Source organism: Bos mutus, chromosome 3 (genome assembly GCF_027580195.1).
Source record: "Bos mutus isolate GX-2022 chromosome 3, NWIPB_WYAK_1.1, whole genome shotgun sequence".
In the NCBI taxonomy this organism is placed as follows: domain Eukaryota; kingdom Metazoa; phylum Chordata; class Mammalia; order Artiodactyla; family Bovidae; genus Bos; species Bos mutus.
This window is the reverse complement of record NC_091619.1, coordinates 49064764-49080258: the sequence shown is the minus strand read 5'-3', so window position 1 is coordinate 49080258 and position 15495 is coordinate 49064764. Positions and strand designations below refer to the sequence as shown.

The following is a 15495-nucleotide window of genomic DNA, read 5'->3' as shown; positions in this document are numbered from 1 at the left end:
TATTCTCTATGTCTGTTTCTCCATTGCTGCCCTGTAAATAAGTTCTTCAGTACCATTCTTCTAGATGCCGTATATATGTATTAGAATACAATACTTCTCTTTCTCTTTCTGACTTACTTCACTGTATAATAGGTTCTAGGTTCATCCACCTCATCAGAACCGACTCAAATGCATTCCTTTTTATGGCTGAGTAATATTCCATTGTGTATCTGTACCACAACTTCTTTATCCATTCATCTGTCAATGGACATCTAGGTTGCTTCCATGTTCTAGCTATTGTAAATCGTGCTGCAATGAATAATGGGATGCATGTGTCTCTTTCAATTTTGGTTTCCTCAGGGTATATGCCTAGGAGCAGGATTGCTGGGTCAGGTCATATGGTGGTTTTATTCCCAGTTTTTTAAGGACTCTCCATACCATCTTCCTGGAGAAGGCAATGGCACCCCACTCCAGTACTCTTGCCTGGAAAATCCATGGACGGAGGAGCCTGGTAGGCTGCAGTCCATGGGGGTTGCTAACAGTCGGACACGACTGAGCGACTTCACTTTCACTTTTCACTTTCATGCATTGGAGAAGGAAATGGCAACCCACTCCAGTATTCTTGCCTGGAGAATCCCAGGGATGGCGGAGCCTGGCGGGCTGCCATCTATGGGGTCACACACAGTCGGACACGACTGAAGTGACTTAGCAGCAGCAGCAGCATACCATCTTCCATAGTGGCTGCATCAATTCACATTCCCAAAAACAGTGCAAGAGCATTCCCTTTTCTCCACACCCTCTCCAGCATTTACTGTTTGTAGGCTTTTTGACGATGACCATTCTGACCAGTATGAGGTGATATCCCACTGTGATTTTGATTTGCATTTCTTTAACAATGAGCGACGTTGAGCATCTTTTCATGTGTTTGTTAGCCATCTATATGTCTTCTTTGGTCTTTTTCCCACTTTTGGATTGGGTTGATTGTTTTTCTGGCATTAAGTTGTATGAACTCCTTGTATATTTTGTAAATTAATCCTTTGTCAGTTGTTTCATTTGCTATTATTTTCTCCCATTCTGCTGCTGCTGCTAAGTCGCTTTAGTCGTGTCCAACTCTTTGCAACCCCATAGACAGCAGCCGACCAGGCTCCCCTTGTCCCTGGGATTCTCCAGGCAAGAACACTGGAGTGGGTCACCATTTCCTTCTCCAATGCATGAAAGTGAAGAGTGAAAGTGAAGTCACCCAGTCGTGTCCGACTCTTCGAGACCCCATGGACTGTAGCCTACCAGGCTCCTCCGTCCATGGGATTTTCTGAGGGTTGTCTTCTCACCTTGCTTATAGTTTCTTTTGCTGTGCAAAATCTTTTAAGTTTAATCAGGTCCCACTTGTTTACTTTTGTTTTTATTTCCGTTACTCTAGAAGGTGGGTCATAGAGGATCTTGCTTTGATTTATGTCACTAAGTGTTCGGCTTATGTTTTCCTCTAAGAATATTATAGTTTCTGGTCTTAAATGTAGGTCTTTAATCCATTTTGAGTTTATTTTTGTGTATGGTGTTAGGAAGTGTTCTAATTTCATTCTTTTACATGTAGCTGTCCAGTTTTCCCAGCACCATTTATTGGAGAGGCTGTCTTTGCCCCATTGTATATTCTTGCCTCCTTTATAAAAAATGAGGTATCCATAGGTGCATGGGTTTATTTCTGGGATTTCTATCTTGTTCCACTGGTCTTTAGAGCTTCCCTGGTGGCTCAGAGGGTAAAGCATCTGCCTACAATGAGGGAAACCTGGGTTCGATTCCTGGGTCGGGCAGATCCCCTGGAGAAGGAAATAGCAAACCACTCCAGTACCCTTGCCTGGAAAATACCATGGACAGAGAAGGCTGGTAGGCTACAGTCTATGGGGTCACAAAGAGTCAGACACGACTGAGCGACCACACCTTCTTTCCTTCTTTTCCACTGGTCTTCGTTTCTGTTTCTGTGCCAGTACTATACTGTCTTGATGACTGGAGCTTTGTAGTATAATCTGAAGTCAGGAAGGTTGATTCCTTCAGCTCCATTCTTCTTTCTTAAGACTGGTTTGGCTATTTGGGGTCTTTTGTGTTTCCATATGAATTGTGAAATTTTTTGTTCTAGTTCTGTGAAAAATGCCATTGGTAATTTGATAGGGATTGCATTGAATCTGTAATTGTGTTTGGTAGTATAGTCATTTTCACAATATTGATTCTTCGACCTGTGAATTTTAAATCATCATAACTAGGCTCAAACACATCTTTATTAATTAAAATAGGTACCATTACAATCAATACATTTTTGCCAATGAGAAATAACTTTGGTTATTCCTATAGTGTAAAAATCTGTGCTTTGGGATTCAATGAACTCTTGGAAAGCATTTTCTGCATCCTTTTGGTTGTGGAACCATTCTCCCTGCAAAAAGTTATCGAGATGCTTGAAGAAGTGGTAGTCAGTTGGTGAGAAGTCAGGTGAATATGGTGGATGAGGCAAAATTCCTAGCCTAATTCATTCAACTTTTGAAGCACGGGTTATGTGATGTGTGGTGAGGCACTGTTGTGGAGAATTGGGCCCTCTCTGTTGACCAATGCTAGCTGCAGGCGTTGCAGTTTCCAGTGTATCTCACTGATGTGCTGAGCTTACTTCTCAGATGTAATGGTTTCACTAGGATTCAGGAAGCTATAATGGATCAGACTGGCAGCAGACCACCAAACAGTGACCATGCCTTTTTATGGTGCAAGTTTGGCCTTGGGAAGTGCTTTGGGGCTTCTTCTCAATCCAACCACTGAGGTGGTTATCACCAGCTGTCATACAAAATCCACTTTCATCACAATCTGATAGAGAAATGGGTTTGTTGTTGTCACGTAGAATAGGAAGACACTTCAAAATGACTATTTTTTTTGATTTTCGGTTAGCTCATGAGGCACGCACTTATAGAGCTTTTTCACCTTTCCAATTTACTTCAAATGCTGAATGACCATAGCATGGCCAATGGTGACTTCTTGTGCAGTAGTGAGAGGGGCAGCTTCAGTGATTGCCCTCAGTTGGTTGTTGTCACCTGCCAATCGCCAGCCACTATGCTCATCTTCAAGGCTCTCGTCGCCTTTGCAAAACTTCTTCAACCACCACTGCACTGTACATCTGTTAACAGTTTCTAGGCCCAATGTGTTTTTGATGTTGTGAGTTGTCTCCAGTGCTTTATGACCCATTTTGAACTCAAATAAGAAAACTGCTCAAATTTGCTTTTTGTGTAACATCATGTCCCTAATCTAAAATAAATATAAAATAAACAGCAAGTAATAAGTCAATAGCAAAAAAAACATAAAATGAGAAATGTGCATTAAAATTATGTATAGCATAACCACATTTGTTTAAGAATGCATTCTAATATCAAAGGCAAATTTATAATGCAAAAAACTGCAATTACTTTTGCACCAACCTAATACAAACATATAAAGCACAAAGCCCATCTGCTTTATCCCTAAGTACCTCCCCATACAGATGTTCTTAATTGTGAAAAGTAAGGAAGAAAAATCTCTCTCACACTTTGCTTAATATATGTAGTAGACTTGAACACTCAGAAAATCTAACAAACTGATAAGGTTATAACTTGTAAAAACTCAAATACAAGGATTTCATCATTTCATAGAAAAAGTTAAGATGAGCTTGCTATTTTTTGAGGCTGGTTTACAACATTTTTATCAGTTTCATGTGTACAATGTATTTTTATTCAAGTTTTTAAATAATCACTTACTCTTAAATAAACTTCAAATATCTTTTTTCCCCTTATTGTTATATTAACAATACTATCGGAGAAGGCAATGGCACCCCACTCCAGTACTCTTGCTTGGAAAATCCCATGGACAGAGGAGCCTGGTAGGCTGCAATCCATGGGATCGCTAAGAGTCACACACGACTGAGCGACTTCACTTTCACCTTTCACTTTCATGCACTGGAGAAGGAAATGGCAACCCACTCCGGTGTTCTTGCCTGGAGAATCCCAGGGATGGCCGAGCCTGGCGGGCTGCTGTCTATGGGGTCGCACAGAGTTGGACACGACTGTAGCGACTTAGCAGCAGTAGCAGCAACAATACTATAGCTAGCTAACTTTTACTGCTAAATATTTAGGAGTAATGTGGCTGGAAAAAACTAAAGTTAAAATTATTGACATATCTTTAAATATAACTGTATCCTTTTTTAAAAAATGAACTCTAGATATTTATAATAATACTTGAGCATGAAAAACATGCTGACTGTAAAAATAGAAATATAAAGAAACCATTTAATAAGGTAAATACTGTATACCACAACACCTCCAGATCAACTTTGTTTGGAATGGATCCTATACCTTTACTAAAGGTTGTCTCACTGCTTAGTTGGAGGGTTGTGGGAAAACCATTAAGAAAATTATCTAAATGTATCTTAACTCTTAGTGCTAACATTCATGAACATCAAGAAACAGTTATGATGTTTAACCAAGAAACACACAAGAAAAGAACTTTCATGTCATTCCACACAAGGAAGATCTTGAGTGTTTATAAGTTAAAAATAGTGAAAAAAAAAGGTCCTAAAAATATCTATGTTCCCCAGCTTGTCCTGAGCATGAAAATACTTTTTTTATGACAAAACTTTAGAGGAGAATTCCTTGTCAAAGGGCATTATTAGCCTATTGCTCAGAGTTTTAGCATTCTTTATCTAAGAGCTGAGTTTTCACTTTTATAGGAAGAACTGTCATTATTCTCTGATCTAAATTCTAAAGGTTTTATTTGCATGAGCATATTCTCTTTTCTGATTTTATTAGAACTCTAGAAATAAAATTCTAACAAGTAGCAGATAATTTTCACATTTTCTTTGCATGCTGGTTCATATTTTTTACAGCTTACAGGGCTGACAGCACCAAAAAAGCAGAACATTTTTCCTTGGGGAACTAATTGCATGGGGTGATCCTGAAGCCTGTGGCTGATTTCAATAGCAAATTAATATCTCAAAGTGTCAAAGTATGTGGAAATGTTCATGATACGGTAAGAGAAAAAAATCAACTTTCAAAACAGCATATATGATATGTTCCCAATTTTGCTTCAAAAAAAAAAAAAAAAGAAAAGAAAAAAAGGAAAGTCACAAACAGACTGTACAAACTACAAGGAATACATCAAAATGTCAAGGGTGGTTATTTCAAAATGTCAAAAGTGGTAGGATTATGAATGATTTTTAGTTTTCTCTGTATTATACAGATTTTCTATAATGAATATATATTACATTAGATGACACCACCCTTATGGCAGAAAGTGAAGAGGAACTCAAAAGCCTCTTGATGAAAGTGAAAGAGGAGAGTGAAAAGTTGGCTTAAAACTCAACATTCAGAAAATGAAGATCATGGCATCCGGTCCCATCACTTCATGGGAAATAGATGGGGAAACAGTGGAAACAGTGTCAGACTTTATTTTTTGGGGCTCCAAAATCACTGCAGATGCTGATTGCAGCCATGAAATTAAGAGACACTTACTCCTTGGAAGGAAAGTTATGACCAACCTAGATAGCATATTGAAAAGCAGAGACATTACTTTGCCAACAAAGGTTCGTCTAGTCAAGGCTACGGTTTTTCCTGAGATCATGTATGGATGTGAGAGTTGGACTGTGAAGAAGGCTGAGCACCGAAGAATGGATGCTTTTGAGCTGTGGTGTTGGAGAAGACTCTTGAGAGTCCCTTTGGACTGCAAGGAGATCCAACCAGTCCATTCTTAAGGAGATGAGCCCTGGGATTTCTTTGGAAGGACTGAAGCTAAAGCTGAAACTCCAGTACTTCGGCCACCTCATGCGAAGAGTTGACTCATTGGAAAAGACCCTGATGCTGGGAGGGATTGGGGGCAGGAAGAGAAGGGGACGACAGAGGATAAGATGGCTGGATGGCATCACTGACTCGATGGACGTGAGTCTGAGTGAACTCCAGGATTCGGTGATGGACAGGGAGGCCTGGCGTGCTGTGATACATGGGGTCGCAAAGAGCTGGACACGACTGAGCGACTGAACTGAACTGAACTGATAGATATGTAAGTAGATGCAAATACATAGTTTTTTTTTTTTTTTATATAAGTGCTTTAGCATATCTATTTTAAAACATATCTCTAGGATCCAGAAGTCTCCTGAGTGCTTTTTAAAAATTTCTTTTTTAAAACTTGGAAATAAATCCTTCATATAGAATTGTTTAAAATACAATAGTGTCAGACTTCCCTGGTGGTACTGTGGTTAGGAATCTGCCTGCCAATGTAGGGGACATGGGTACGATCCCTGGTCTGGGAAGATTCCATATGTCATGGTGCAACTAAGCCTGTGTGCACAACTACTGAGCCCACAGGCCTAGAGCCTGTGCTCCTCAACAAGAGAAGCCACGGCAATGAGAAGCTCTTGCACTGCAACCTAGAGTAGCCCACCTTCACCGCAACTACAGAAAGCAACAAAGATCCAGTGCAGCCACAGATAAGTTAAAAAATACACAGTTCAGTTCAGTTCAGTCGCTCAGTCGTGTCCGACTCTTTGCGACCCCATGAATCGCAGCAGGCCAGGCCTTCCTATCCGTCACCAACTCCCAGAGTTCACCCAAACTCATGTCCATTTAGTCGGTGATGCCATCCAGCCATCTCATCCTCTGTCATCCCCTTCTCCTCCTGCCCTCAATCCCTCCCAGCATCAGGGTCTTTTCCAATGAGTAAACTCTTCACATGAGGTGGCCAAAGTACTGGAGTTTCAGCTTTAGCATCAGTCCTTCCAAAGAACACCCAGGACTGATCTCCTTTAGGGTGGACTGGTTGGATCTCCTTGCAGTCCAAAGGGACTCTCAAGAGTCTTCTCCAACACCACAGCTCAAAAGCATCAATTCTTCAGCACTCAACTTTCTTCACAGTCCACTTTCACATCCATACATGACCACTGGAAAAACCATAGCCTTGACTAGACGGACCTTTGTTGGCAAAGTAATGTCTCTGCTTTTCAATATGCTATCTAATTTGGTCATAACTTTTCTTCCAAGGAGTAAGCATCTTTTAATTTCATGACTGCAATCACCATCTGCAGTGATTTTGGAGCCCCCCAAAATAAAGTCTGACACTGTTTCCACTGTTTCCCCATCTATTTGCCATGAAGTGATGGGACCAGAGGCCATGATCTTCGTTTTTTGAATGCTGAGCTTTAAGCCAACTTTTTCACTCTCCACTTTCACTTTCATCAAGAGGCTTTTGAGTTCCTCTTCACTTTCTGCCATAAGGGTGGTGTCATCTGCATATCTGAGGTTATTGATATTTCTCCCAGCAATCTTGATTCCAGCTTGTGCTTCTTCCAGCCCAGCGTTTCTCGTGATGTACTCTGCATATAAGTTAAATAAGCAGGGTGACAATATACAGCCTTGACGTATTCCTTTTCCTATTTGGAACCAGTCTGTTGTTCCATGTCCAGTTCTAACTGTTGCTTCCTGACCTGCATACAGATTTCTCAAGAGGCAGGTCAGGTGGTCACTGGTGTAACTTAAATTATAATTAGAAAGCAAATACCCATGTAACTATCACTTGGGTTAAGAAACAGTTTCTCTAGTACCTTCACTGATCTCCATGTGACTTCTCAACAAAGGGTTATATATATAAATAAACATGCACCTGACTTCAATGATAATCATATATGTGCTTTCCTATGTAGTTTAACCATTGACCATGTATACCTAAAATGCAGAATTTGATGTTCATTACTCTTGAACTTTATAGATATAGAAACATATACCATGTACAGTGATTTGCATTTTTCTTTGATGCATTTCCCCTTCCCCTCCTGTGTTCATACATTTGTTCTCTATGTCTGTGTCTCTATTCCTGTTTTGTAAATAATATCATCTATACCAGTTTTCTAGATTCCATATATGCATTGATATACAATATTTTTCTCTTTCTGACTTACTTCATTGACAGTTTCTAGGTTTATCCAAATAAACCTAGAAATGACCCATACAATGGAGTAATATTCCATTGTATATATGTACTACATCTTTTTTATAATTAAATTTTATTTGTTGATTTACTATTTATTTTTGGTTGCACTGGGTCTTCGTTGCTGCATTCAGGCTTTCTCTAGTTGAGAACAGGGGCTACCCTCATGCTTCTCCTTGTGGTGCTTCTCTTATTGCACAGCCTGGGCTCTAGGTACTTGGGATTCAGCAGATGTAGCACACAGGCTTCAGTGATTGCCCCTCGAGGGTGCTAGAGAGCGGGCTCAGTAGTTGTAGCACATGGGCTTAGCTGCTCCATGGCAATGTGGAATCCTCTCCAACCAGGGACAGAACCCAAGTCCCCTGCGTTGGCATGGCAGGCAGACTCTCAACCCACAGGATCACCAGGGAAGTCCCTACCATATCTTCTGTATCCATTTCTCTGTTGATGGGCATTTAGGTTGCTTTCCATATTCTGACTATTGTAAATAGTGCTGCAATGAACAATGGGGTACATGTGTCTTTTTTGGTTATGGTTTCCTCTGGGTATATGTCCAGTAATGGGACTGCTGGGTCATTGGTAGTTCTATTTTTAGTTTTTTAAAGAACCTCCATACTCTTCTTCTTAGTGGCTGTATCAACTTACATTCCCACCAACAGTGCAGGAGGGTTCCTTTTTCTAATCAATATACAGAAATCTCTTGCATTCCTATACACCAAGAACAAACGATCAGAAAGAGAAATTAAGGAAACAATTCCATTTACCACTGCAACAAAAAGAATAAAATACCTAGGAATAAACCTACCTAAGGAGGCAAAAGACCTGTGTACACAGAAAACTATGAGATACTGATGAAAGAAATCAAACACAACATAGACAGATGGAGAGATATACCATGAATTGGATGAATCAATATTGTGAAAATGATTATACTACCCAAAGTGATCTACAGGTTCAATGCAATCCCTATCAAATTACCAATGGCATTTTTCACAGAACTAGCTCAGAAAATTTTACAATTTGTATGGAAAAACAAAAGACCCTAAATAGCCAAAGCAATCTTGAGAAAGAAAAATGGAGCTGGGGAAATCAGGCTCTCTGACCTTAAGACTATTCAAGACACAGATGTATAGAACAGTCTTTTGAACTCTGTGGGAGAAGACAAGGGTGGGATGATCTGAGAGAATAGCATTGAAACATGTATATTATCATATGTGAAACGGATCGCCAGTCCAGGTTCTATGCATAAGACAGGGTTCTCAGGGCTGGTGCACTGGGATGACCCTGAGAGATGGCATAGGGAGGGAAGATGGAGTGGGGTTCAGGATGGGGAACACATGTACACCCATGGCTGATTCATGTCAAGGTATGGCAAAAACCACTATAATATTGTAAAGTAATTAGCCTCTAATTAAAATAAATAAATTAATTTTTTTTAAAAAGACTATTTGACAAAGCTACAGTAATCAAGAAAGTGTCATACTGAATTATGGTAATCCCATAGTCCCAAGATCCTTGTCAGTTACTGCTTTAGGGAATTCTTTAAAAAAAGAAAAAAAAGCAAGAGAGAGAGAGAGAGTATGATACTGACACAAAAAGAAACAAAACAGAAATGTAGACCAAAGGAACAGGATAGAACCCCCAGAGGTAAACCCACACACTTAGGGTCACCTAATCTATAACAAAGGAGGCTGTGGTTGGTGCTGGGAAAACTGAACAGCTATGTGTAAAAGAATAAAATTACAACCTAACACCATACACAAAAATAAACTCAAAATGAATTAAAGACCAGAATGTGAGGCCAGACACTATAAAACTCTTGGAAGAAAACAGGCAGAACATTCTCTGACATAAATCGCAGCAGGATCTTTTTTGACTCACCTCCTAGAGTAATAAAAATAAACTAATGGGGTCTAATTAAACTTAAAACTTTTGCACAGCAAACAAGATGAAAAGACAACCCTCAGAATGGGAGAAAATATTTGCAAACGAAACAACTGACAAAGGATTAATCTCCAAAATACACAAATGGTTCATGTAGCTCAATATTAAAAAAAACAATCAATCCAATCAAAAAATGGGCAGAAGACCTAAATAGACATTTCTCCAAAGAAGACATACAGATGGCCAACAAACACATGAAAAGATGCTCAGCATCACTAATTATTAGGGAAATGCATATCAAAACTATAGTGAGGGGTCACCTCATGTCAGACAGAATGGTCATCATCAAAAAAATCTACAAACAGTAAATTCTGGAGAGGGTGCTGCTGCTTTAGGGACCACAAGCCAGGCACATGTTTAAAAGAGCGTAAGACCAGAAAAACAAAGCAAAGCCATCCCTAAGAAGACACACAGAAGGCTTTTAATGAACAAATAACCTGCATTTTATGCAGCAAATGCAAGGGAGATGCAGTCCCTATGAGCACTCTACATAAAAGGAATATTAGGATTTTTAAGATCAAAGGAACTCAGTCATGGAGTTCTTCAACATCCTAGTACAAAAGATAGGGGTTAAGAAAGCTAAGTGTTCCCATTTTCTATTGTTATATAACAAACTATCCCCAAACCCAGAGGCTTAGAAAAATAATCTATGTCTCCCGTGGTTCTGAGTTGATTGGACTGAGCTGGTCAGTCAAGTTTTCCATGAATTCATGATTAGGGCTGAAGACATGTGACAAAGGACTGACTGGGCTGGACACACGTGTGGCTGTTTCACCCCCAGGCCCAGTCCCTTGGCTGGAGTAGCTAGAACAGCTGCATACGGCAAGCTGGCCTCCTGAGCACGGTGCTCAGGGTAGTTAGGCTTCTTTCATGATGGCTGGGTTACCCCAGGACAACAGCTCCCAGAGACCAAGGAGGAAGCGGCCCCGTTTCTGCCCTACTCTCGTGGTTACACAGGCCAGATCAGAGGGACTGTAGGGGGCACTCCTTAAGGGCATGCACACCAGGAGGCAGGGCTACTGCAGGGTCATCTTTGGAGAGTAGTTGCCATTCCCAGATCGGGTCAGCAAAGCAGGGTCTAAGAGTGAAGAGAAAAACAAGTGCAAGTCCTAGCCAGAACAGATGATTTTCTTGGCCATTCAGATTAAGGGCTCTTCCTTCTTCCTTAATGGAGCATAACTGGAAATTTCTATTAAAATCCACTCATAGTATCTGTAGTTGTATATATGTTTAAGCTTATTAAATACAGTTTTCATTCCATATCATGACCTCAGTAACTATCAACAAATCTTTATTTATTTATTTATTTATTTTGTGGGGGCCACACCTGCATCATGTAGGATCTTAGTTCTCCGACCAGGGATTGAACTTATGCCCTATGCAATGGAAGGACGGAATCTTAACCACTGGACTGTCAGGGAAGTCCCAACAAATCTTTAGCTTATACACATGAAGTTCGAAGTTAAAGAACTGCTTGAGATAAGTTTCCAAATAGGATTCATGTTGTCTTAGCAACATTTGGGGACTCAGAATGGGCAAATCAGGTGGTCATTTTCCCTTTTTAGTCGGCTTGAGCACTATACTGGGTCTCAGTTCAGTTCAGTTCAGTTTAGTCGCTCAGTCATGTCTGACTCTTTGCAACCCATGAACCGCAGCACTCCAGGCCTCCCTGTCCATCACCAACTCCCAGCGTCCACCCAAACCCATGTCCATCGAGTCAGTGATGCCACCTAGGCATCTCATCCTCTGTCATCCCCTTCTCCTCCTGCCCTCAATCTTTCCCAGTATCAGGGTCTTTTCAAATGAGTCAGCTCTTCACATCAGGTGGCCAAAGTATTGGAGTTTCAGCTTCAACATCAGTCCTTCCAATGAATACCCAGGACTGATCTCCTTTAGGATGGACTGGTTGGATCTCCTTGCAGTCCAAGGGACTCTCAAGAGTCTTCTCCAATACCACAGTTCAAAAGAATCAATTCTTTGGCACTCAGCTTTCTTTATAATCTAGAACTTAGTAAACATACAACATCCGCAGGCAAATCTTACATGGGAATCCCAGTGGGCACTAATAATTCACTCACTAAAAATAAAGTTTAGCTACATTTTACCTAAACTCAAAGGTTAAAAAGCATGGTCCCTTTAAACTTCAGACTCTGAAGTACATTTTAGAGGAAAATTTATTTGGGATAATTACCTCTAGGTTGTACAATCTGATTAACATAATCTGCAACAGAGTTTAGAATCTTGGTGTACCCAGAGGCTGATTAGAATTAGATGAAACTTGATTACTCTAAAGGGTCTTAAAAAGGAAATTAATGTTAGTTAATATTCTGTGAGACTGATGAAGATGACGGCTGGGTTCAGAAACTTCCTTTCCCAGGATTCATCTGGGTGACTTCCAGACACAGTGGCAATTAAACATTGAAACCCAACCTCTCTCTGATACATGAGGAAAGCAGATGTGTATGTTCAAATACTGGGGTGGTCAAAGCAGGGGTGGGGGAGGTTGCTCACCTCTGAGCAACAACATTCTGCCTTTGTATCACTGAAAGGATTGTGGTTGCTCAGGAACTGTGGTCAGAAAGGAGCTACTGTTTCTTCAACCTGAAAGGCATATGGGGATTCTATTCACATTGGTTGGTACCCTACCACATATTTCCAGGAGCCCTGGAGCAGAACAATTTTCCTTTAAAAATATAATGGTTGGAAAGTGTCTATCTAGTCCATTCTAATCAGAATCTCTGAAGGTACACTCCCAGTTTGTCAAGCAATTGAAACAGAAGTGACATAGAAATGGTAACTACGTCAGTTAGAATGGTCCTCAGTAGACCTGGATTCTATTTTTTTTCTCATCAAAGTACTTTCAACCAGGAAACAGGACACACATCCTATAGAAAAAATGGACAACAAAGAATTATGTAATTTCAGCTAAACGACAAGTAAGTCCTGGGGTGCAGCGTATAGCATAGTGACCATGGACTGTAGCCTGCCAGGCTCCTCTGTCCATGGGATTCTCCAGGCGAGAATACTGGAGTGGGTTGCCATTCCCTTCTCCAGGGGATCTTCCCGACCCAGGGATTGAACCAGGGTCTCCTGCATTGCAGACAGATTCTTTACCATCTGAGCCCATCAGGGAAGCTCATAGTTAACGATACTGTATTGTATATTTGAAAGTTGCTAAGAGAGGAGATCTTAAAAGTTCTCATCACAAGAAAAAACTGTAACTATGTGAGGAGATGGATGTTAACTAATCTATGCGGTGATCACTTTACAGTATATACACACATCAAATCATTCTGTTGTCCACCTAAAATTAACACATGATATGTTAATTACAACTTAATAAAAAACAAGAATACTTATGTTAAAAAAGTATAATAAACAATCCAGTTTTGGTGTATTTATTTCATAGCTGTTGTATAATGTACTTATATAATCTACATTATCTTGTAAGAAAAATGAAATTGGGGTCAAATGATAAATGTCGTTTATCACTTTTTTTGACTTAATATTAAAACACATTGTTAGGCCATGACATAGTCTTGATATTTTAAAAATATGATGTTTAAATGAATGTTTAACATTTTACAGTATGGGTATGCCATACATTATGGGTATTTAACCTTATTTCTATCATTGAACATGTTGTTATTTCCAATATTGTGGTCTATTAATAGTAAAAACATTATTAGTGAGAGCCAATATTTACTATGTTGCACTGTACCAGGGACTGTTATCTTCATAAAAAGTCTGATCTACTGTGGTATATTGGCCAGGGGTAAAAAAACTATGGTCCATGAGCCAAATCCTGTCTGCTACCTGGTTTTGCAAGTCATCTTATTGGAACACAGCCAGCCCCTGTGGTGATTTACCATCTAAAGCTGCTTTAATGCTATAAATGGCAGAGTTGAGTGGTTGCAACAGAGACCTTATGACCAGCAAAGCCCCAAATATTTACTATCTTGCTCCTTATAGTTTGTCAACCCTTGAATTGTAAATATTCATTCCTTCCCCCTCCCCTAGTTTCCCTGCCTCATTGCTGTTGGCCTGGCCATGTGACTTGCTTTGGTCAATGTTTGTTAGTAGATGCAACGCAAAGCAAAAGGTACAATAAGACTTGCCTCTTTGTGCTTCAGGCTTTGCCAAAAGAAGAACAGGTCCTGGCAGTCCACACATTCCAGGAGAGTAAGTGACACCATGGCCCACCTGAACCAAACCCATAGCCTGGAGCCAATCTCAGCCTATAAAAGTTGAACTCCAGCTGATCTGTTGGATGTACAAGTTAGAAATAAATGCTCATTATGTGTCACTGAGTTTTGGGGGCAATTTGTTATGCAGCATTGCTGTGGTAGCTAACAGATATTGGACTCTTCCTTACTCTTAAATCTCCTTGTAAGAACTCTATGAGTGGGGACTATTCTTTGTTTTACAGATGGAGAAACTGAGAAACGTATGGAGAGTAAAGCAAGGGTATATGAGTGGATCACAAAAAAATGTGGAAAATTCTGAAAGAGATGGGAATACCAGACCACCTGATCTGCCTCTTGAGAAATCTGTATGCAGGTCAGGAAGCAACAGTTAGAACTGCACATGGAACAACAGACTGGTTCCAAATAGGAAAAAGAGTACGTCAAGGCTGTATATTGTCACCCTGCTTATTTAACTTATACGCAGAGTACATCATGAGAAACGCTGGGCTGGAAGAAGCACAAGCTGGAATCAAGATTGCCGGGAGAAATATAAATAACCTCAGATATGCAGATGACACCACCCTTATGGCAGAAAGTGAAGAGGAACTAAAAAGCCTCTTGATGAAAGTGAAAGAGGAGAGTGAAAAAGTTGGCCTAAAACTCAACATTCAGAAAACGAAGATCATGGCATCCGGTGCCATCACTTCATGGCAAATAGATGGGGAAACAGTGACAGATTTTATTTTCTTGGGCTCCAAAATCACTGCAGTTGGTGATTGCAGCCATGAAATTAAAAGATGATTGCTCTTTGGAAGAAAAGCTATGACCAACCTAGACAACATATTAAAAAGTGGAGACACTACTTTGATGACAAAGATCCGTCTAGTCAAAGCTATATTTTCTCCAGTAGTCATGTATGTGAGAGTTGGACTATAAAGAAAGCTGAGCACCGAAGAATCGATGCTTTTGACTGTGGTGTTGGAGAAGACTCTTGAGAGTCCCTTGGACTGCAAGGAGATCCAACCAGTCCATCCTAAAGGAAATCAGTCCTGAATATTCATTGGAAGGACTGATGCTGAAGCTGAAACTCCAGTACTTTGGCCACCTAATGTGAAAGAACTGACTCACTGGAAAAGGGCTTGATACTGGGAAAGCTTAAAGGAAGGAGGAGAAGGGGACAACAAAGGGTGAAATGGTTGGATGGCATCACTGACTCGATGGACATGAGTTTGAGTAAGCTTCAGGAGTTGGTGATGGACAGGGAGGCCTGGCGTGCTGCAGTCCATGGGGTCGCAAAGAGGCGGATATGACTGAGCGACTGAGCTGAACGGAAATGAACTGATACGAGCAGTAAATAGGAGAATAAATATTTGAATTGAGGAAACTGAGCCTCAAAGTCTGTACTCTCTCTATT

The 15495-nt window shown here is 40.3% G+C and overlaps 1 protein-coding gene across 1 annotated transcript in view; it reads right to left on the bottom strand.

Annotated features, from left to right (window-relative positions):
- Nucleotides 1-15495, bottom strand: part of DIPK1A (divergent protein kinase domain 1A) — a 130124-nt gene that overhangs the window by 49583 nt on the left and 65046 nt on the right. The gene's annotated exons all lie outside the window — the stretch shown is intronic.